Source organism: Typopeltis vanoorti, chromosome 11 (assembly GCF_054136105.1).
Source record: "Typopeltis vanoorti isolate ZY-2024b chromosome 11, IOZ_Tvanoo_1.0, whole genome shotgun sequence".
NCBI lineage: Eukaryota > Metazoa > Arthropoda > Arachnida > Uropygi > Thelyphonidae > Typopeltis > Typopeltis vanoorti.
The window spans coordinates 102,679,423-102,702,893 of NC_143559.1; the positions used below are offsets into that span (position 1 = coordinate 102,679,423).

The following is a 23,471-nucleotide window of genomic DNA, read 5'->3' on the forward strand; positions in this document are numbered from 1 at the left end:
ATTGCTTTGTAATGAGAGTCGCAGAAATATTGTTTACAAACATTAGAATGTGCTATCAAGAATTTAAAAAATAGTTAAAGCATATATAAGGTATTTTCATCCAGGCTTCGAATTAATTAACTTAGCCTTGTCTATTAAAATCAGTGCACTTCTGAATATAAAAGCCTTTAAAATTTAAGAAAGTGAGCATTGTTAGTCTAATATTTATTGAGGTAACATACACTGAAGAAGAATATTCATTCTTCTTCAGAACCCCAATAACTTTCTCAGTTAGTGCAGTACTTCTCACAAGTTAGTAACATATATTACCAGCTTTGTCATTTTTAGCAACATGACAAATGAACATTACAAAATATAGGTAGTAGAAATAAGATATGGAGTTCACATATGTTGGAAATAAATCATTTAATATGAGAAGAATTTTTATTTTCAGACCATTTTTATTGTTTACATTTAAAGGGACAAAATCAAATAGAACGGCAGTTGAAAAGTATAGCATGTATTATAATACATGTTATACACCAAGCTCTCCTCTTGCATTTAATATCATTAATTATGTGTTATCATTTTGGGTTATTATACTGCATATTTAACTGTATGTACTGAAGATGGTCCTGAAAGAAGAATGAACTTTTTGCTCATATTAAGGAATTTATTTCAATATAATTGTATTCATATCTTAATTCTGTATAGTTAGACAAATGAACATTGATAACTTATCATTAATTTTTTTATATTTCTCTCATCCCAAGAGATCCATTATTCACACACTAGCCATACTCTCCTTAAACTCATTCACTGACAAAGCATTCACAACCATCTCTGGCAACCCATTCCACTCACTCACCATCCTACAAGCAAAAAATCTAGTCTAAACAGTCTTGCTAACCATGCTCATACATAATTTCTATGGGTAACACCTTGTTCTCTCCCTTTCTGTCATGTACTAAAAAAAAAGTCTGCAGTGTTAATCCTATAAAACCCTTTTAATAACTTATATTCTTCTATTATGTCTCTTTTTTACTCATCAGCTACTTTTTGAAGCCCACATACTGTCATTCTTTTCTCATAGGGAGCATTTCATAGACTGGCCACAATCTTTGTCATTCGCCTCTGAATCCTCTCCATTTCTCAATCCCTAAAGAATCTGGGTGTCCAGATCTGCATGCAGTAGTTCAGATGTGGTCTTATTAAAGCCTTACACAGGGGAACAATAACTTCCTTATCCCTGCTTGTTAGTGTGTTCAACAACCACCTAATCTGATGTGCTGTTTTGGTTACCTTCACAATATGCCCTCTAAAGTTCAACTCCCTGTCCATAATCTCATCTCCCCCCTGGCCTCATCAGTTTCCTGCATCTCATTCCCACCATTATAGTACACAGCTTATGATCTCTTTTTCTCAACTGCCTTAGCCACATTAAACTGGCAGCTTTACTTTTGCCGATACTGCTAGTCTGTTTAAGTCTTCCTGTAGGATCTATACATCACCTTCATTTACTATTAATTAATCTTCCCAGTTTTGCATCATCAGCAAACAACTGAATATTTCCCATCAAATCATTTTCTATATGATTGATGTACAAATTAAACAACAGAGGAATAAGTACTGAGCCCTGTGGTACATCACTGGTCATCTGCCTTCTCCTGAACTTTAAAACTCCTCTATAAACCACTCTTTGATATCTGTCCATCAGCAATGCTCTGATCTACAGAACCAGATTCATATCCATCCTGTTTGCTTCAATTTATGCAACAGAGTTATATTTGGAAACCTGTTAAATGCCTTTGCAAAGTTTAGCAGTATTATTGAGTAGCCATTTCCCTTATCCAACTCCATTCAGGGCCGGCTCTATCGACAGTGCAAGACGTTCATTTGCACGGGGTGACAAGTTTTTTTTGGGCGGCAAAGTTGGCAAAATATGCTACTGCACGGGGCGACTATAAGAAAAATAAGGGAGAAGGGAGGCAAAATATGCTACTGCATGCGGTGGCAAAATTCCTAGGGGTGGCCCTGACTCCATTGTCACTTTATTATAAAAAGGTAAGCCTTAGTAAATTACTAAGGCCTACCCTTTACAAAATCATGCTCTTTCTTTCAATGCTACATGATGGTCAGCATTAATTATGTAGAATTTATGGAGACTAAAACATGTGTTTGAATAATTACTTCACTCATAGTTTACTCATTACTAATTGAAAAGAAACTTACACACTCAGTAATTGAAATAAACCCAGTGTCTCCTAGAATAATAACAGCCAAACTTCAAACAAAAGAAAAAGGTCAAACAATTAAAATAATCCGAATATATGCACCAGACAGTAACCATCCAGAGGAAGAAATAAAAAATTTCTATGAAGAACTACAACAGGAAATAGATAAACCCACAAATAGAGAACTCGTGATAGTGATGGGAGATTTTAATGCTAAAATAGGACAGTTCACAGCAGACAAAAAAGATGTGATGGGGAAATTTGGATACGGAGAGCTTAACGACAGAGGAGAACAATTACTCCACTTCTGTAAAGCAAACGATCTAATGATTACAAACACATTGTTCTATCAACGCCCTAATAATAAATATACATGGACATCCCCAGATGGTAATATAAAGAACTGCATAGACTATATCATCATAAACGAACAATGGAAAAGATCAGTAAATAATGTACGAACATTAAGAAGTTTTGATTTTGACACTGACAATGAAATATTAACTGCCAAAGTGAAGATAAAATTCAACAGGAAAAATAATATCAGAAAAGAAGAAAACATCAACCTATCAAAACTAAAAGATAGCTCAAGCAGAAGTTGATTTTTAGAACAGATGTGCTTGAAATTAAAACCCTCCATCTTCCAGAACAGCAGAAAATACTGGGAAGAAGGAAAAGAAACAGTGTTATCAATTGCAAAAGACACTCTAGGTCCCAAACCCAAAATAAACAAACAGTGGATAACCCAAGAAATCATAGCTACCATAGGAGAGAAAAGAGAGGCCAAGATACTTGTAAACCAACAAAACAATGAAGAGAATAGAGAAAAATACAGAGCACTAAAAAATAAAGTTGATAACCTATGCAAAAAAGCCAAAGAAAAATGGTTAGAAGAAAAAGCTAAGAAATGCCAAGAAGCATACCAACAAAACAACCTAAAAGTCTTCCATGATACTGTAAGAGAAATTACAAAGGAATTCTCAGCAAAAGCAGTAACAATGATAAACAATAAGATGACTGAAACTGGGAATATTGAATATATAAGAAAAATCTGGTCAAACCATTTTAAGACTATCTTCCACCAAGGAAACAAAACTACAATGCCAACAATAGAAGAATATAATGATCACCCAAAAATTTTACAAGAAGAAGTTAGATACGCAATAAAACAGATGAAAAACAATAAAGCACCAGGCATTGATACTATCCCTACTGAACTGTGGTCATATGGAGGCAGCATATCAATAGAATATTTAACAACCCTATTCAATAAAATACTACAAACAGGAGAGATCCCAGATGACTGGAGAACTGGAAAGATCATCCCAATATACAAGAAAGGAGACAAAAGAGACTGCAGAAATTACAGACCAATCAATTTACTCCCTCACACCTATAAAATATTCATAAGAATTATACAAAATAGATTAAAAAACACCTACGAAGAAATGATAGGCATAGAACAAGCTGGTTTCCGAGGAAACTATTCAACAATAGACCAAATTTTCACATTGCACCAACTAGCAGAGCTCAGCTGGGAAGACCATATTGTTGTTTTGTGGACTTTAAACAAGCTTTCAATAACATCAACAGAGAAATCCTTCTTAAAATTCTACTAGAAAAAGCAATAGACAAATATATAATACAGTTTCTGATAAAATATTACTCTAAGACAAATGCAATAATTAAAAAGGACACACTCACAACAGAACCCATAGAGATTCAAAAAGGAGTAATGCAAGGATGCCCATTATCCCCATGCCTATTCAACATATATCTAGAAGTTGTAAAGAAGGCAATAGACAATGAGCCTGGAATCAATGTCAACGGTTTAAACATAAATAATATCAAATATGCAGATGATCTCGTCCTTCTTGCAAGAACCCCAAATGAACTACAAAAGTTGATCAACAAGATAAACGAAACCTGTAAAACATATGACATGACAATAAATATACAAAAGACAAAAGTGATGAAAATAGGGAGGAACAGAACTACCATCTCAGCCACCCTAAACGGAGAACAAATAGAACAAGTAGACAACTTCATATACCTTGGATCAAAACTAACAGAAACAATAGATGAACTGAAAACAATCAAACACAGAATAGCGATAGGATGGACCACCATGGGAAAATTACAGAAAATCTGGAAAACAAACAAGATATCTAAGCAAGCCAAAATCAAATTATATGAAGCAATAATTATACCAACAGTCATCTATGGAGTAGAAGTGTGGACAGTTAAAAAAAGAGAGGAGGAAAAAACTGCTGGCATTTGAAATGAAATGCTTAAGAAAAATAAATAGAACAAGTTGGATAGAAAAGAAAACAAACATCACAGTCAGACAAGAACTATTGTATGAAAAGACAATAATAGAAAAAATTAGAAAACAACAACTGAGATGGTTTGGACACACTGTACGCATGGACGCAGACAGACTTCCTAACGTCCTAATCAATACTTTTCCAACTGAAAAAAGAAGACCCGGAAGACCAAGAATTACCTGGCTGAAATTAATAAAGAACATCTCGGGATGCAGAACATATAAGGAACTTTTTCGAACAGCAAGGAATAGAGAAGACTGGAAGATCCTGCTCAAGAGAAGACTCAACCCGTCTTAGACGGAAGAGAAGACAAAGAAGAAGATAGTTAAGAAAATAACACTTAACATTTTGACCTCTATATCATGAAAATATACATATGCGCAAGACAGGCTACATTACACTGCACAAAAGTAAGTTAAATTTAACTTCTTTGTTAATTGTTTATGTTAGCATTGACTTCTAGTGAAAAAAAAATTAAATCAATAAAAATAACAAATAGATAAATAAAATAAAAATAATAATAAAATAGAAAACCAGGTGACCCAAATCTAAGCACAGTATTCCATGGTCTGATCAATGCTTTATACAGTGGCACAGCCGCCTCTTTATTCCTACATGTTAGTGTATTTCTTATCACAGCTGCACTATGAGGTGTGGTCTTTGCAACACTTGCAACATGCCTTCTAAATTTCAGTCTACTCTAAACCATTACACCTAAATCTCGAATCTCATCCATTTCCTGCAGTACATCATCAATATAATGAGTCTTATATTTCTGCACTCCAAAATGCAACACTTTGCACTTATTAGTATTAAAGCAATTCCACTCCTTTGTCTGAGTCAAAAATCTATTCAAATCTTCATGGAGGAAATTAACATCAGCAGTGCTACTTTTAATTCTCCCCAACTTTGCATCATCAACAAACAACTGAAGATCTCCAGTCAGTCCATATGATATATCATTTACAAACAAGTTAAACAGTTAGGGCCCAAGAACAGAACCCTGGGGCATGCCACTGATTATCCTCCTTTTTTTGAGACACTGCTCCATCATACACAACTTGCTGATATTGTTCAGAGAGCCAATCACCAATCCATCTAACCAATCCATTCCCATCTTCTTCAGTTTGTATCGTGTGGTAATCTACCAAACTGTTTTGCATAGTCCAAGAATAGCACTGTATATGATTCTCCCTTATCTCGTTACCTTAACATAAAATTCAAGTAAATTACTAAAACAAAACCTACTTTTTACAAATCCATGTTGACCATCATAAAAATTACTATGTCCATCAACCCAGTCTTGTATGCTATTCATAACAAATCTCTCCAATAACTTGACTACAACTGCAGTTATACATAGTGGTCTGTAATTGGAAACGTCTGTACTAGGAAATCGGTCAGTAATTGGAAACTTCTGTATTAAATAACCAGATCAAGAGCATAGTCAACTGTGGTGCACATTCCTTAAGAATATGTGGTTATATATCATCCATTATTACAATCTTATTAACACCTAACCCAATCAACACTTGATACATCTCTGATTTTTTCACTTCCAATTCTCCTAATACTTGTCTCCCTTCTACATGTTGCATGGCATCATTAACACCAGTATCATATATGCTGATAAAGTGCGGATTCAATAATTTCACTATATCCTTTGTATAACAGTCATTCTGCTGCCATGACTGTCTGCCAGTGTCAACCTACCATAATTATTTTCCCTCTTACTTGCTATAAAGTGGAAGAATTCCCTTGAATTAACTTTAGCCTGACCAGCCAATCTCCTCTCATACTGCACTTTTTCTTTCTTTACAGCACTTCATCTTCCTAGCCTACACTTTATGCCCTTCATGGATCTGATCACCTCCAACTGTTTTGTACTTACTCCATAACCTTTTCTTTTCCAACACTGCTTGCTTGATTTCAGTGTTCATCCATTTCACATCTACTCTATTTACTTGCCTGTAGTATGCAGTTATGCATTGCTTGTGTTAGATATTGCTTGTGAGTTTCCATGTGCTGTCAACATCTTTCTGCTCAGCTCATCTACATAATATACTGATGCTAACTGACTACAGAGCTTCCTATAATCACCCACTTTATACTTCCATATATATACAGGGTGTTCGGGATAAATTTGACAGTTTCGTAAGGAAAAAGAAAATCTTCTTTGTATCTATTAAATTTAATGAATTGACAAAAAAACATTACAGGCAGAGTTAATTACAATACTATCAACAAGATTTACTCAAAATAACCACCATTAGCATCGATCACAGCTTCAATTCTGCTTCGGAACCTCGAACAAGCTGATGCTACAGTCTCCCTGGGAAGGGCCGCAAAAACTGTTTTAATTTTATCCATTAACTGGGCTTTTGTATTACTGGAAGTGCGATTGGTGTCTTTTTCAACTGCGCCCCATACAAAATAATCCATGGGGTTAAGGTCTGGGGAGTTTGGAGGCCAAACATTTGGACTGGTGAAGTCGTAGAAATTTTCAGACAACCATTTTTTACTTTTCCCAGAGGTGTGGCAATGGGCCGAATCCTGCTGCCATACATACGGCCTACCATTGGCTACCCTTGTTATCCAGGGCTTGACTACAGTTAGCAACTCCACGAACAAAGCCCGAATTCCAATGCCAGGGTTCTTCAACACCTGTTCCTGCAGATTTGCGAGGAATTCTGCTGTACGAACGCAATCAGATCGTCTGCTAGGGATCTTTCTTCTTGCTACATCCTCGTAGTCACCATTGCAAGTCTCTAGTTCATGCCTGATTGTTTTTACTGTATTCAGGGAGCATTGGGCAGCAGTCGTAATATCCTTATTTTGATGGCGGGCACGAATCATCATGATACAAGTTATTCTCTTCCATGATTCAGGTGGGTTCCAGCTATCCATCCTTTCTGACATCTTGTATATGAATGAAGAAGGGTCCAAACTTTTAAATGAAGAGAAGTGTGTGTTAATACATGTAACTTACGGAAAAATATAATTAATTATAAATATGTCAAATTTATCCCGAACACCCTGTATATATATATATATACATACAATTAGCATATATTCTGCATATATGCTAACCATTTGGCCTGGTTAGCTGAGTGGTTAGCGTATCCACTCTCCAGCCAAAAGGCTGCAGGTTCGAATTCTGCCATAGTGTTACATCCTGAATGAAGCATTTTATTAAAGAAACAATTCATTCAGGATTTAACAAGTCAGAAAAATCAGCTGAGAGAAAAAACTTGTACTCGAGCAGAAGAAATAAAGTACTAACTGTAAATAGAAATAGAATTGCCTCCTTTTAGTAGAATTGTAATACCATGTAAAGAACTTCGTGTATATATTAGTATTATATGAAATGCATCATGTATACATTAGTCCAGAGGTCATGGGTGGGCCTGAGGCATTGGCAATCTCGGAAAGCAACGCACATTCGTTTCCCGGAAGATGATGCTATGATCTCGCGATGTGCCGAAGTTGCCGTGGACGAAGAAAGTAGTGGGCGGGAAAAGATCGCAGAAAGGAAAGTAAGAGGGCGCTATCATGGCTAGTAACAGGGTGCTAAAAAGGGGGGAAGTGAAGGGAGGATAAAAAGGGTTTGTACCTTTGTACCCCTTTCTCAAGGCTTTTTTCGCCTGTTTTGCTGGATGATGATTCAACTTCTCCCGTGGACCGGAAGTTCCTGACGGTGTTTCTTGGCAATAGTACGACATCGGACGGTGCGCTTTTCCCTACAATGTCTGAATTTCTGCCGGTACTAAAGCACGAGATGTCAGCATATGCTGCCTTTGCTGAAAGTTCCGACAGAATACTATCGCAGGCGTATATTATGAACTGGCACTAGAAACGAGGATGGCCCAAAACAGATCGAGAATAGACGAGGGAAAAACGTCAGGTGTAGAGCATAGTTTAATCTGATGACCATAGTGATCCACCACGTGGACGCAGGCTTATGGAAGTATCGAAAGGTAATTCAAACAAAGAAGGACAGTTGAGACGGACCTGGAGATTCCTGCCCCAAGAAATGGTACAGTTTTTGTTGTATAATTACCCAGTCGGTAAAAGGGAAAGATCATTGTAATGTAATAATCGAGTATGGACAGTATTTAAGAACTTTAAGTGATTATTTAGCAGTGGCTAATGTCCATAAGACAAATTGTTTGGAATGATTATAGATGATTGTGACTAGTTTAATATGCAAGAATAACATAGTAGGTAGAATATTGATTAGAAGTGTATAATGTGTATATTGTGTGTGTTAAATCTCTAACTCGAAGGATTTATTGTTCATGCATTAGAGTATTAATCAGTTTGATAAAGTTTGATTTAACATGTCACTGAACTAATTGAAAGTGAGATTGGTCTAAGTGTATATTATGTCTTTAGATTCCAATAAATATGTTTTTTTCTTTTATACCTGAGTTTTGCCTGTGATATGAACCAAAACTACCACTCATTAATCTGAACCATAGCAGGGGGGGGGGGGGGATTGAAAGAAAGGTATAACATGTTGTTATAGAGGTTACGACTGCAAACCAGAATTTACTTAGCCACAGTAGATCATTTAATTTATGAGTTTAAGCACTAAATTTATTCACCTATGTGCACCAAAGGTCTGGAAAAGTCTCCCTGAATAAGAGTCCCTTCTATTTGAAGATATTGGCTGGCGCAGCTTTAAAAAATAAATTTGTGAATATCTGAAGAGGAGACGGCCCCAGAAAGAAATTAGAGGATTCGTTTCTTTTAGCAAGGAATAACCTTTAACAGTCAGGGTAAGCACGTGAGTAAAATTAGGAATCGACTAGAGATAAAGAATTTGCTTTCCTTATAGAATGAACACGTAAGAAGTGATACAGATATTAGAGTCAGGGAAATTTTATAAGTCTTGTAGTTATTGTAGAGAGGTAAATTCATAAGGGAAGTAAATTAAGGAAGAGCAAATATTTAGGAAAAGTAACAATATAACAATGGGCATAGATGCTTGTGATTGTCTGCGAAAATACTAGTGGTGGTGGGCAGTAGATAGTTGGTGGATTGAGTGGTGGAGACGAAGAGTTGTAGAGTAGGTGCCCTCCCTCATTGAGTATTTGGACTCCTTGGAGGTGTCAGATAATAATAATAATAATAATATCCATTTTTAGCAGTAATCTTTTCTTGTTTCACCACTTCCAAAACAAGTACCTCATGATCACTCTCACCAACTGGCAGCATTGTGATCACCTCATTAACAACCACATCTTGTGAAGTTATAACCAAGCCAACAACATTAAAGTCTCTAGTTGCTTCAGTCACATGCTGCTTAAGATATTTATCTCTCAGAAATTCAACAAAAGCCCATACACAATTGCCTCCTTTCATTCTGTATTCTTATAATTAAAGTCTCCCTCAGGATCACCTTTTTACATGTCCAACCAATTTGCCTAAATATTTCACATTCAGTATTATCTACATTCCCTGGCCTATAACAGCAGCATCTTATCAAATATACTAGCCTGTTAATTTCGATTTCACACCACACAGATTCAAAATCTACAAATGTGATATCAACTTCCACACTTTTTCTCACACAATTTCTCTCCAATTATTAATGGTACTCCCTGTCTTATTTTCACCTTCCTGTCCTTCAGGATATCATTCCATTTCTATTCCCAACATCTTTCCAAATATGCTGTAGATGTCAGCGTCTTCTTGGTAACTTAGAGCATATCCATCCAGGTGTGGTCTTTTTTAATGGAACATCCTTTACCTGATTAGTCTCAGTTTAGTGTTTTCTGACTAAATGGGTCTGATTACTGTTTTAATAATCAACTTATCATGTGGCACCCTATCAAATGCTTTTGAAAAATCCAAAAAAATGACAGTGTATGCCTTACTCTAATCCATTGCTCTTGTTATTTTATTGTAAAAGGTAACCAGATTACTAAAGCAGGAGCATCTTTTAACAAAAACAAATCCATGTTGGCCTGCATAAATAATATTACTATCATCTGCCCAATTCTGTATACGGGCTATTACCAATTTCTCCAAAATCTTAACAACTACAAAAGAAATACAAACAAGCCTATAGTTTGATAGCTCCATTGTACTATTTTACCCTGCTTTCACTCTCCATTACCTGTCCCATTGCAAGATTTTCATTAAATAGCCAAGTTAATGGCACAATCGGCTCCATGGCACATTCTGCAAAACACATGGAATTCCATCTTGGCCTTTCCCTGCCTTATTAACATTTAGCATACTCAGTATTCACAATATTCATAATGCATTCTCTTCCTTCACTTTTAGCACTTCATTACTCATCCTTATAGGAATATAGCCTGCTGTACCAAATGAAACACTCTAATAAAGTGATCATTAAATAGTTCAACTATGTCATCAGCTTTGGTCACCCGATTCCCATCTCCACCCAGCATGATATTCCATCCACTATCGTTTTTCCTGCTACTCGCCACAAGCAAAAAAACTTGGGATTGTATAGGATAAGTGAATATTAAAGATACAATGTTATTTCAAAGGGGTGCTCAAGGGTCAAAACTGTATAACTGAGAGGAGACTTCCACATAGCTTTTAAAGGAATGCAGAGAACCGACCAGGGCTTCTGACCTAATGTCCAATCCTCACCTTCTCGTAGTGCACCCTCTTGAGTATCTATCTGGATACTGAACGAACGAGGATGGGCTGGCAATTTGGGATTTAGCCGACCAAATTGTATTCTTATTGGCTTAAACCAATATACAAAATGATGGTACAACATGACAAAATTTCATGCTGACTGGGGCATCGCCCGGTTAAACAAGGCTCCTGTTGTTTTCACCAGGGAACCAGGACAAACAGCGAAAAGTCAGCTACTGGATCAAATCTGAAAACACACCCCAACTCAACATCACCAGAGTTAAAGATTGGTACTATCAACATAAGAAGCCTGAATGGGAAAGAAATGGAGCTAGCTGAGGAATTAGATAAGTACCAGATTGACATAATAGGGGTGACTGAAACAAAAAAGACAAAAACTGGTGAGATCTTTCTGAGCAATAAATGCAAAATGTTATATTCAGGCAATGACAATCAAGGAAAAGAAGGAGAAGCCATAGTATTCAACACAAAATATGAGGCTCATCTTCTTGAACGGCAGGCAGTGTCAGGTAGAGTGATTTGGGCAAATATCAGAATGGGGAACTGGACAATGAGACTTATTTGTGCCTATGATCCCACAGAAGGTTCTACTAAAAGAAGTGGAGGAATATTTTTAAGCTATAGAGAAAGCTACTGACACAATGAAAAAGGAAAAGTTAGTCCTTGTTGGGGATCTAAATAGCAGAGTAAGAAGTGATTGTCATACAAAAATGTTTTGGGAAAATTTGGAGTAAAGAGCAAAGCTAATAATAATGGCAAATACCTGTTGGATTTCTGCTCAGGACATGGACTGGTTATTACTAACACCATGTTCCAACATAAAAATGTGCACAAATTCACATGGAGAGAAGAGGCAAGGAAATATGAAAAGTCTCATTGACTATGTTATTGTTGATAGTGATGTTTTCCCACTGGTGCAGGACGCCAGAGTGTTCAGAGGATTTGAAATTGGAAGTGATCACTATTTAGTCTTGAGCAGGATAAAATTGAATTTCATATTGAAAAGAATAACATGTATGAAAGATTTAAAGCGAATAAAAGTTGAGCAGCTCTCAGATGTGAACTGTAGACTAAAATATTACAAAGATTATTGAAGAAAAAATGAAAGAGTTTTAGATTAGGAACCAAACCTTGAAGATTCAGTGGGAAGCCTTGAAGAAAACCCTGATTGATTCAGCCAGAGAGGCATGTGGTGAGATTGTCTGCAAGGATAGAAAAATTGGAACTCCATGGTGGACACAGGATGTTAAAGAGGCAGTGAAGGAAAAGAAGAAAGCATATCAAAAGTTCCTGGCAAATAACTCAGCTTGTGCTCTTAGAGAATACAGAGACAAATGTAAGAAAGTGAAACACTGTGTAAAACTAGCTAAACAAAAGTCATGGGAGGACTTTGCCAAGAACATAGAAAATAAATATCAACAAGGTGGTAAGATGTTCTGGAGGTTGTTGAAGAAGCTTAGAAATGGAGGAAAGAATGTTGTAAAAGGAGTTAGAGATGATAAAGGTGACATGAAAACGGGAGAAAAAGATATCCTTGAAGTATGGTGTAGTTACTTTGACAAACTGCTGAATGAAACAAGCAGTGATGACAGCATAGTGGTAAAAAACACTGACCAGGCATGCAGTCAGGAATACATATCCATACTTGAAGTAGAAAAAGTCATCAAAGGCTTGAAATGTGGAAAGGCAGCAGGAGTAGATGATATTCGACCAGAAATGCTGAAGTGTGGTGGTATACAAGTCTTACAGTGACTGCACTGCATAGTTCATCATGTTGGAGGCTTAATGGATTTTTTTACAACACTCAAAAAGAATTAAAATAGAATTTAATACTTCCTATATTTCGTCCTAGTCACTAGGACATCTACGGGGATTACAAAAACAATTAATGTAACATATGCACAAATAACAAACAATACTAAGCTCAACCACGTGGGTGACACTAAAGTCCTATCTAGGTAGAGCGCCCTCTAAGGGCAGTAGTAGGTGGCCTGGAATGTAAGGTGGGAACTCTGGTGATGAGTGTTTCCCAAATCTTAGGAAGCTTAATGCAACCATATTTATTGAGATTTGGTTGGTTTTTGAGAGCTGCTGCTGCTTCTAAGAAAAGTTTCTCTTTCTTGAATTTGCTGTGGTGGAGCATGGTGGTTTTCTTCCATGATACTCTGTGGGTGGTGTCCAAAACATGGTCAGCCAAGCCTGAATGGCCATAGTTGTGTTTGAAGATGTAAGACTTGTGTTCCTCTAGACGGATGGAAGCTGATATGCCTGTCTGTCCAAAGTACGCCAGCTTACAGGAACAGGGTACTTTGTAAACTCCAGGCAGAGAGAGAGGAGGGAGCTGATCTTTCGTAGAACGGATAAGGGTAGCCAGTTTGCGGTGAGGCTTATATGCTGTGTGTAGATTGTACTGTTTTAGTATCTTGGCTATTTTTTCAGATGTGCCACGGATGTAGGGTATGGTAATGGCATTTTTAAAATCTTGTTGACGAGAAGGAAGGGGAATGGGGGAGGAGTTGATTATTTTTTTGATACTGTGATCGCTGTAGCCATTGGAGAGGAAAGTGCTGTGTATGTGGTTAAGCTCATTAGTGAGGGCAGTTCCACTGGAACAACGATTGTGGGCTCTCTTGGTAAGAGTTTTAATAATGCCATATTGTTGAGAGGGGTGGTGGTGGGAGAGTTTGTGAATGTATCTGCCTGTGTGTGTGGGTTTTCTGTATACGGTGAAGGTAAGTGTATCATTAGGCAGGTGTGTGACTAAGGTGTCTAGGAAGGGTAAACAATTGTTCTTTTCCTTTTCCATAGTGAACTGGATTCTTGGATGTAGACTATTGAGATGACTGAGGAAGGAGTCTAACGTGTTCCTGGCAAGATCTATGCAGGTATACTTGAGAAACGGTTGAGAAGAATTGTGGAAAAAAAGCTTGGTGAAGAACAAGCTGGATTCAGGTCAAATAGAGGCTGTCAGGATCAGATCTTCACTTTACGACAAATAGTCGAGAAAGCATGGGAATATAACAAAGATCTGTATTTAAGTTTTGTCGATCTGGAAAAGGCATATAACAAGGTGCCAAGAGAGAAGCTATTCAATACGCTAAAGTTATATGGTGTCGATGGGACATTATATCAAGCGATACTTAGTCTTTATTTCAGTTGTAAGTTAGCAATTAGAATTGAAGGAAGTACAGGAAGATGGTTTAATATTAAATCTGGTGTGAGAAAAGGATGTACATTATCCTCTCTGTTATTCATTATCTATATGGATCACATTATGAAGGAAAGTGGTATTAAACATGACATCAAAATTGGAAATGTTAATGTCAGCTCTTTGCTTTATGTGGACGATGTTATACTTCCAAATAAATCCGCTACAAGTTCAATTTCCTGACTAAATTGAATAACTGTTGTAGTAGATATGGTATGAAGGTCAGCATTAAAAAGACAAAGACAATGAAAATAGGTAGAATCGTTGAAAATGTCAACTGGTTGTGAACTGGGAATCTGTGGAACAAGTAAAACATTTCAGCTACTTAGGCACAATTTTTACTGAAGATGGTAAATTGAATAAGGAAATAGACAACAGATTTAACAAAGCTGGTATGGTATGGTAGGAAGTCAATTGAATAAATTTATATGGAATAAGAGAGAAATTAGTCAGAACACTAAATTAGCTGTATACAAGACAGTGTTCAAACCAGTTTTAATTTATGGATCTGAGAGTTGGGTCAGAAGTAAAACACTTGACCAAAGACTAGAGACCGCAGATATGAGAGTCCTGAGAAAGATTAGAGGCATGAACAGATGGCATCAATGGCAATATGATATTAAAAATGAGGATATTAGGAAAGAACTTGACATTGTCAGCATCCAGGAATGCGTTTGCAGAGCTAATTTCAGGTGGTATGGTCACTTAAACAGAATGGGCAAGGAAAGATTAGCAAACAAGTGTTCTCTGCCAGGTTGTCAGGAAAACGACCCAGAGGAAGACCAAGATATAGGTGGATTGATACGGTACAAAGTGCGTTAGAAGATAGAAATATAAGATCTGATAATGTTGGTTTGACAAGTAACAGACTGATTTGGACGAAAGTTGTAGATAGGAAGATAGTAATGATGTAAATTTTTCATGTAGTACTATCATATCCTGTACACCCCTCGAGGGTACATGTCAGGAATTTGATGATGATGATATTATTTCAAAGTCTAATGTTTGTAAAAACTTGAGTTTTGTGAAATCTGACGTAAGGACTTACGAGAATACAATTCCCGGCTTCGGAGTTACTTTTTTTTTTTTTTTTTTTTTTATGTCGGGCTCATACACAGGAGGTTGATTGGTCAACCTATAGTACGTTAGTACCATGTATGTATGGTGGGTTGGGAAAGGAGGAATTTGTTTACATTTGATTTGAATGACTTTAAATTGTATTCATTGGGAAACACAGCAGGTGGGAGACTGTTCCACAGTGCAACAGTTGCAGGGATGAAGGAAGAGGAAAAGAAATTTCTTCTGTTTGTTTCTAGGTGTACTGTGAAGGGATGTTGTGCAGCAGCTGCACGTGTTCCAATGAGTTTAGTACTCAGTGGAGGAATTATTGATGTTATTTCGGATGAGCATTTCCCATGGAAATATTTGTAGAATATATACTTACTGCAGAGACCAAATGTCTGTGTGAAAGTTGATGAGAGAGTTAGTAAGGGATGGATCGTTGATAAGTCTAATTGCCTTCCTCTGATTGAGTTGAGCATTTTGAGAGAGCCTTTAGGGGGACCCACCCCATATGTGGGAGCAGTATTCAATAGTTGGGCAGATTTGTCACTTGTATAATGTTAGTAGCTGTTCGGGGGTGAAGTAACATCTTCAGCGGAAGGGAAATCCTAGTTTTTTTGAGGCTGAGAATGCAATGTTTGCGATATGTTTGTGCCTGGAGAGGTTTGTTACACCTGATATCTTAAGAATATAGAATTCTCAGCTATCATGGTGTAACATGAAGAATAAATAAAATAAAATAAAACCCTGCATAAAAGATAATAGTTGAATTAATTAAAAGAAAAAGAAAGATTCTTGCATCCAATAAAAAAAAAAAAAAAAGGTTTTGTTAAACTAACTAACAAAAGAAAGAATATATTAATATTGTGATATGATTTAAATGAGAAAAGTTAAATAAATAAGACAGAAAAGGATTAGTCATAAAAGATGGTATGTGAGAGGCTAGAGATTAAGTTATTAAGTAAGTTCATAGAAAAATTTGGAAAGGGGATTAAATTAGAGGCTAGCAAAGGAAAACAACAGACTATCGCTCAGTGCCGATTCCCGGATTGAGACATCGTTATGGGCTCGCTGATCAAAGGACGTTTGGCAGTAAAACCCCACCCTAATTGGTCGGTGAAGTAAAAACAAGGCGGAGAAAAGAAGTTAGAAAAAGTGCCGTTAGGAGAAGAGGTATAAAAGGGTTGGAAACCCCCCCCACGAGGCTTTTTTGGGTTTGGTTTTGATTCTGTTCCAAAGGAGTGCTTCGCGACCTCTTTCATAGGGATTTCACGGTGTTTTTCTGAGTGGCGAGATAGGGGTTATATCTCCACGTCACAACACGGAAACAAAAGTGAGCGGAATTTCGGTTCCGTATTTCCTATGTGAGAAGCGAAGAATGCCATAAAGTCGAGGAAAAGAAAGCATATTCTTTGTGTTTCGACTACAGTGACAACTACGAGAAGGGGAAAGAAGTAAAGAAATCGATGTCCACGTGGCGAGTTGCACAGCCGATATATAGATGATTCAAAGTGTGTTCGGAGTTACGAAAAGTTAAGCCTAGTTCAATTCCAAAAAGAACGTAGAAGAAGCAGATTATCGAAGAGGTTACATCAAGATAATTCAATCAGAAGAAGGTATAGATCCATATGAAAATCCCAAGAAAGAAAGGTACTGTAAAATATCTCTAATGTTAACTAAAAATGTGTCTGTGATAAGTATCATTATTCTAATACGGAACTGTTAAAGTGACCAAGGAAAATTTATACTAGGACTTTAGTATCTGACAGAATATATTAAAAGTAAGCTGGCTAGTGTTAATGATATGTGAATAATTAAGTGTCCTGAGAATTTTGCATGTCTATTATATTGGAAAGATGAAATGTCATAGTTGTGTGTTAGTGCAAAAAAATGGTTTAGTTAGTCTACTTAAGTTTGAATAGTTAAATAGTGTGAATTAATCTTATTTGTCCATGTCAAATGAATTTACATGTTGAATGTGTATGGCGGCATGATCGTAATACTAGTTATGTGTTAGTGCAGTAAATGGTTTAGTTAATCTACTTAAGTTTGAATAGTTGAATAGTATGAATTAATCTTATTTGTCCATGTCAAGTGAATTTATGTGTTGAATTGTTATGGCGGCATGATCGTAATACTCATCATAGGATCATAGCCTAATTACGTGTAATAAGCTAATGTTAGTTTGTAAGTATTTAGTTTAGCATTAAATTGAGTAATCACAAAAAATTGAATTGTACCATGTTAAGGAATTTAATAAACCTTTGTTCAATGATAAGAGTTGTCTGAAATTGCTGTCCAATGCACCACTTGAAAAATACGAACCTAATCACGTGGGAAATTAATGTTAAGAAACGAGATAGTGTCACAACTGCAACATAGTTACACTTTCAGACATATTTGAGTTCTTTCTCCTTGTTTTTGTATATAATATTTTAAACTAAATATCCCAAAAGGTGCAGTATAAATACAAATATTAGGGGTACTAAGGGGAGAATTAACTTAAGTATTAGTAAAGATTTTGGTGATATCTCGTGCGTAGATAATAGAAGAACATAGATAAGCGGGAATTATAAAATAGAATAAAAATTGTAAAATGGGACACAACAGGTTTGATGTGAGGATGATTCCAAGGAGCAAGATCTCAGGCTGTCTGGAAATTTGGGTATCGTAGAAAAGGATACTGGGAAAAAGTTGTTCTTTTTTATGGGAAATAGTACAGAACTGGGTTTTGCTGGCGTTGAAATTTATGAGGTTATCCGAACCCCATTGTACGATGGCTTGGAGATCGGAGTTGAGGGTGGTGGTGGTGGTTGATGTTCTGTAGGATGAGGTGAGTTGTGTAGGGTAAGGCTTATCAAATGCAAGCGAGGAGTGTAGTGTGCTGTCATCTGCAAAAATGTGTATTGGGTTGGAAGTCAATTGCAGTAGGTTGTTGATGTACAGCAGGAACAGGGTTGGTGAGAAGAGAGAACCTTGTGGGACTCCACCATTAATTGAGTGGTGCGAGGATAGGGAACCATCCATCATCACACACAGTGTGCGTCCAGACAAAAAACTGGCAATCCACCTATAGAAGTCCTGGGTCAGACCGAATGATGGTAGTTTGCCTAGCAGGCCTTTGTGTCAGACCCGGTCAAAGGCTTTGGAGATATCTAGTGCAACCACTTGAGATTCACCAAACCTTTCCATAGTATTTGTCCAGAGATGGGTGACGTATGTGAGTAGATCTCCTGTTGATCGGCAGTGGCAGAATCCATACTGGCGGCCATTTATTTGGTGAGTATCTTCAAGATAGTGTAGGAGGTGGGAATTGATGATTTTTTCCATTACCTTTGACAGGACTGAGGTAAGCAAGATAGGGCAGTGATTGGATGGCAGTGACTTGTCACCCTTCTTGGGAATGGGCTGAATATAGGCCAATTTCCAGTTTGTGGGATAGATTCCAGTGGAGTAGGAGAGTATATATATAGGTGACATAGGATAGGGGTCAGTTCTGGAGCACAATTTTTCAGAACAATTGGGGGAATGCCATCATTCCCCCAATTTTTTTTTTGTGTCTAATTGGGACAGTATTTTTCTGATTTCATCCTGGCAAAAGGATGTAAGGGGGGGGGGGGAATTGTATGTTGGGTGTCTGGAATGGTTGGGGGACATTTACCATCGTCAGTTATGCATGCATTTGAAGCAAAGTATGAGGCCATAAGATTGGCTTTTTCTGTGGGTGATGAGGCAGTAGAGCCATCAGGGTGTGATAGAGGTGGGAATAGTGTTGGACAGAAGTTACGGCCAATTGCTTTGGCAAGAGACCAAAAGGCTCGGCTGCCATTTGGACAGGCTGCTAGTTTCCTGCTTTTTGCTCTTTTGAACTCTGTTTTGGAAGCGTCGATTGTTTTTTTTTTGCATCTATTACGGGCTTCGGTGTAAGCTTTGAAGGAGGATGAGGTTCTTGATTTCAGCCAGTTGTGGTATGTCCGGTGTTTCATCTCTACAGCCTTGGCACATCTTTTGGAGAACCAGGGTTTCGTTAGGGAATGGCAGTTCAGAGTATTGTGTGGAATGTACGTATTCATGCCAGTGAGGATTACTTTGGTAATAAGTTCGGTGCATATGTTTGGGTTGGAAGGCCGGAAGCAATAGTCCAACCACGGGAATGCGGCATAGAAGTTGCGGTGGCTGTCCCACTTGGCAATGTTATAGTGCCAAATTACTCTTGAATGGGAGTATCTATGTAAACATTGTTGCATGGGGGAGGAGATGAACACTAGGTTGTGATCAGAATTGCCCAGGGGGCTCACTACTTTCACTGTGTATTTGGAGGGGTCATTGGTGAGGAAGAGATCTAGGGTGTTTGGGGAGTGGTTTGGGTTATCTGGTATTCTGGTTGGTATCTGGACAAGTTGTGTAAGGTTGTTGGTGATAGCAAATGTTTCTGCATCTCTGCCTGCAAGATCTGTACAACTGGAGGAGGAAAGCCAGCTAGTGTCGTGGACGTTAAAATCCCCTAGAAGGATGATTTCGCTGTTGGGAAAGTGGGATTGGAGAAAGTCGACTTTTAGGGAGAGGAAATTAAAGAGCTCAGGGTGGTTGGTTCTGTTGGGGGAGCAATAGAGGCAGCAGATGAATTGAACTGAGTGGGGAAGGGATATTTTCAACCAAAGAAGGTCAAAGTTGGGTGATTCTAGGTTAGGTGCTCTCTGGCAAGGTATGTCTGAGCAGATGTATGCAAAAACTTTTGCCCCTTGGGGCGAAAGTTGTTGAAGAGTGAGTAGTTTGGGAGTTTGAGATAAGTGGGGCTGGAGGGGAGGTGAGATTTGGGTTTCTGCCAGGAAGAGTAGGTGGGATTTGGTAGACTGTAGGTGTTAGTGGACTCTATTCAGGTTGGAGTTTAGGCCACGGATGTTGGTGAAGTGGATGTTTAGTGTTTTGTGGGACGTTTGTTGGACCGCATGGGTCTTGCACATTTCCTATGCGGTGCCTGCCTGCCTCCATGGTGGCTGCTGGTGGCATCACTTGGTTTTTTCACCAGTTTATCTTGTCTGTAGTTGATGGTCCAACTGTTGTCACCATTTTAACGTTTTTCTTCGAGTTGTCTTCGAAGCTGGCATCTTCGTTCTCTTTGTGCAAATGATAAGTCTGGTTGTGCACGTATGCACGATTAGGGGCAGGAGTCTTTGAACTTGTTGTTGATTGCTGTTATTATTTTTGATGTGCTTGTCGGCGTTTTGCAAGTCATTTTTACTAGGCGCGGAAAGTTCGTACCATCCTTCCTTTTATTTATGGGCTCGAAATGATGGCACCTGACGATATTTTCGTGATCGATGTTGCATTCTTCAGCTAGTTTCTTGATGTCTTCTTGTAGTGATTTTCCGTTTTTCATCAGGAAATTCAGAATGATGGCAATGAGTTTTTTGTGTTCAGCCTCCATCAAGTCGTTTACCGTTGATGCAATTAGATCGCAAAGTTCTTTCATTAGCAGAGTGGAGCTTGCGTTACGCTGGTTTTTGATTTGATCTAGCTTTGCTTTGACTGCACGTATTTTGTCGGTGAAAGTTTCATTTACTTTTATTAGTGCATTTTTTTAAAGGTTTCACTGGACTGCAGTGCCAATCTCCTCTCATATTCTAATTTTTATCTCCTTACAATAGTAGTCACTTTCCTATCCTGAGCCTTATATTCCTCATGCTTCTCCACCCCTTTTTTTATGTCTTTCATAATCTTTTTCTTCTCCAATTCCCCTTTTATTCCTTTTGTCATTGATTTTGAATCTAAATTGCTTTATATGCTTCATTCAAGGTATACAATCTGTCATTGCTGTCAACAATTTTTTCGTAAGTATCTCCCATGTACTAACGACCCCTCTGCCTAATTTTTTCATCCATTTTACTGCTGCAGGCTGGTTTCTAAATCTGTGATAGTCACTTGCCTTATAATTTCCTTTTGTTTTGATACCTCTCCATGCCTATTCATCCTCAAAGTCAGGACTACATGGTCATTCTCACCAACGGTGGTCAAGTATGACATCTTAGTCACAGTCAGATCCTCTGATGCTATGACCAAATCCAAAACTCTTGATTCTTATGTTCCCTCCACCACATGCTGCCTAAGACAGTTGTCCTAAAAAAAAAAAATCAAAAAATTCAGTTTACTTATTGCTGCATGCTGTCTCCTTTGCCCAGTTTACATTGCTGTAGTTGTAGTCTTTCATAATAGTCACTTGTTTTGCACTTGCCAAACTAATTTGCCCAAAATTTTCCTGCTTATCACCAGTTATATTCTCTGGTCTGTAGCAACATCCCACTAAATATCTTGTCATATAAACATCTATCTCACACTATATACTCTTAAAGCCACTGTGATTCTCCATCCTGAGAGGGTGCAATTCATCATTTATCATGAATAACACTCCACCACCACATTTATCCTCTCTATCCTGCCAAAATATGCTATAACCTTTGATTTCCACCCCTTTTAGAACATCTTCAGTTAACTAAGTTTCACTGATACCAACAACCTTTGGAGAGGCTGAGTCAATCAATGCCACAAACTCATTCCCTTTATTTCTGATACCCCCTTAGAATGATGATTTACCCCTTAGAACTCAGATTTAATCATTCCGATATTTCATCTACAATGTTAAATACACTATTAAAATTGTAATTACAAAAACACACACAGCAATAAGTAGAAGAAATTTGACTGCTTTAAGCTTTAAGTCTTATGAGGTGTGCCCTCTATGGGTGTTGTTAGCTAGGCTTAACTGTTGGACAGGAGGACTAAAAATTAAAGTTTCTCAAATCTTAGGCAGTTTAACACAACCATATTTATTTAGATTAGGCTGGTTTTTAAATCTGCTGCAAAACGTCTTTCAACTTTGTATTTGCTGTAATGAAGCATAATAGTTTTCTTCATCTGATCCTGTTCAAGGTAGGCATGGTCAGCTAGACCCGACTGACCATAGTTGTGGCAGTGGATGCATTTCTTGTGTTCACCAAGGCAGATTGTTATATCTTCCAGTTTGACGATAATATGATAAGTTGCAAGAAAAAGGAACCTTGTAAACATCTGGAACAGAGAGAGGATGTGGATCTTTAGGAGAGTAGAGAATAGAAGCTGGCTTCAAATGAGGTTTGAAAGCAGTACAGAGATTATATTTCTTTAAAGTTCTAGCTATTTTTTTCTGAGGTGCTCCAGATGTGGGGAATAGTAATAGCATTTCTATAGCCTGCATGTTGAGAGAGAGAGAGAGATGTAAGGAACATCTCATTTTTTAATCTTTCTGGCATTGAGCCATTGGACAGGAATGTCTGGTAAACAAAAAAGTTCACCTGTAAAGGAAGCCTGGAAGAACAGAGGTTAGAAGCTCTGCTGACAAGCATTTTTGATGACACTATATTGTTGTAAGGGGTGGGAGATGATGATAAAGTTTATATATTTATCTACCTGTGTGAGTCAGTTTTCTGTAAACAGAAAAAATAGGTGCCATCTGGTAGACATGTGATTAGAGTAGCTAGGAAAGGTAAGCTATTGTTATTTTCTTTTTCTACAGTGAACTGGATTCTGGGGTGCTGACCTCTGAGGTAGAGGAGGAAAGAGACAAATGTGTCTGAGTCATGTAGTCAAATACAGAACACATCATCATTATATCTTAACCAAACAGAAGGTTTGAGAATGGTCGTATTAAGAATTTTTTGCAAAATGCTCCATATTCAGATATTGGCCAGGAGAGAGGGAGAACCAATGGATGTACCTTCAATCTTTTTTTTTTTAATAATAAAATTAGTTTAATCCTTTATCCCAGTGTGAGCAAACAAAGTTTGCGCCTGAAAGTATCTTCAGGACTGGGGTAAGGTGGTATAACACCAGGACAACTCGTTGCAAAGGTGGAGCAAGCTACCAACACTCCTATCTCAGTATCTCCTATAATGCAAAACACATCTCCTTGCGGATATGTCTAATGTTATGCATTAAGGGAAGGGCCACTACCCAGACTAGTTTCGACCTTTATTGAGGTCTCTT

General features: G+C 37.6%; 1 protein-coding gene across 4 annotated transcripts in view; it reads left to right on the top strand.

Moving 5' to 3' along the window:
- LOC150101886 (CUE domain-containing protein 1-like) overlaps window positions 1-23,471 on the top strand; it is a 150,507-nt gene that overhangs the window by 833 nt on the left and 126,203 nt on the right. The window lies entirely within an intron of this gene.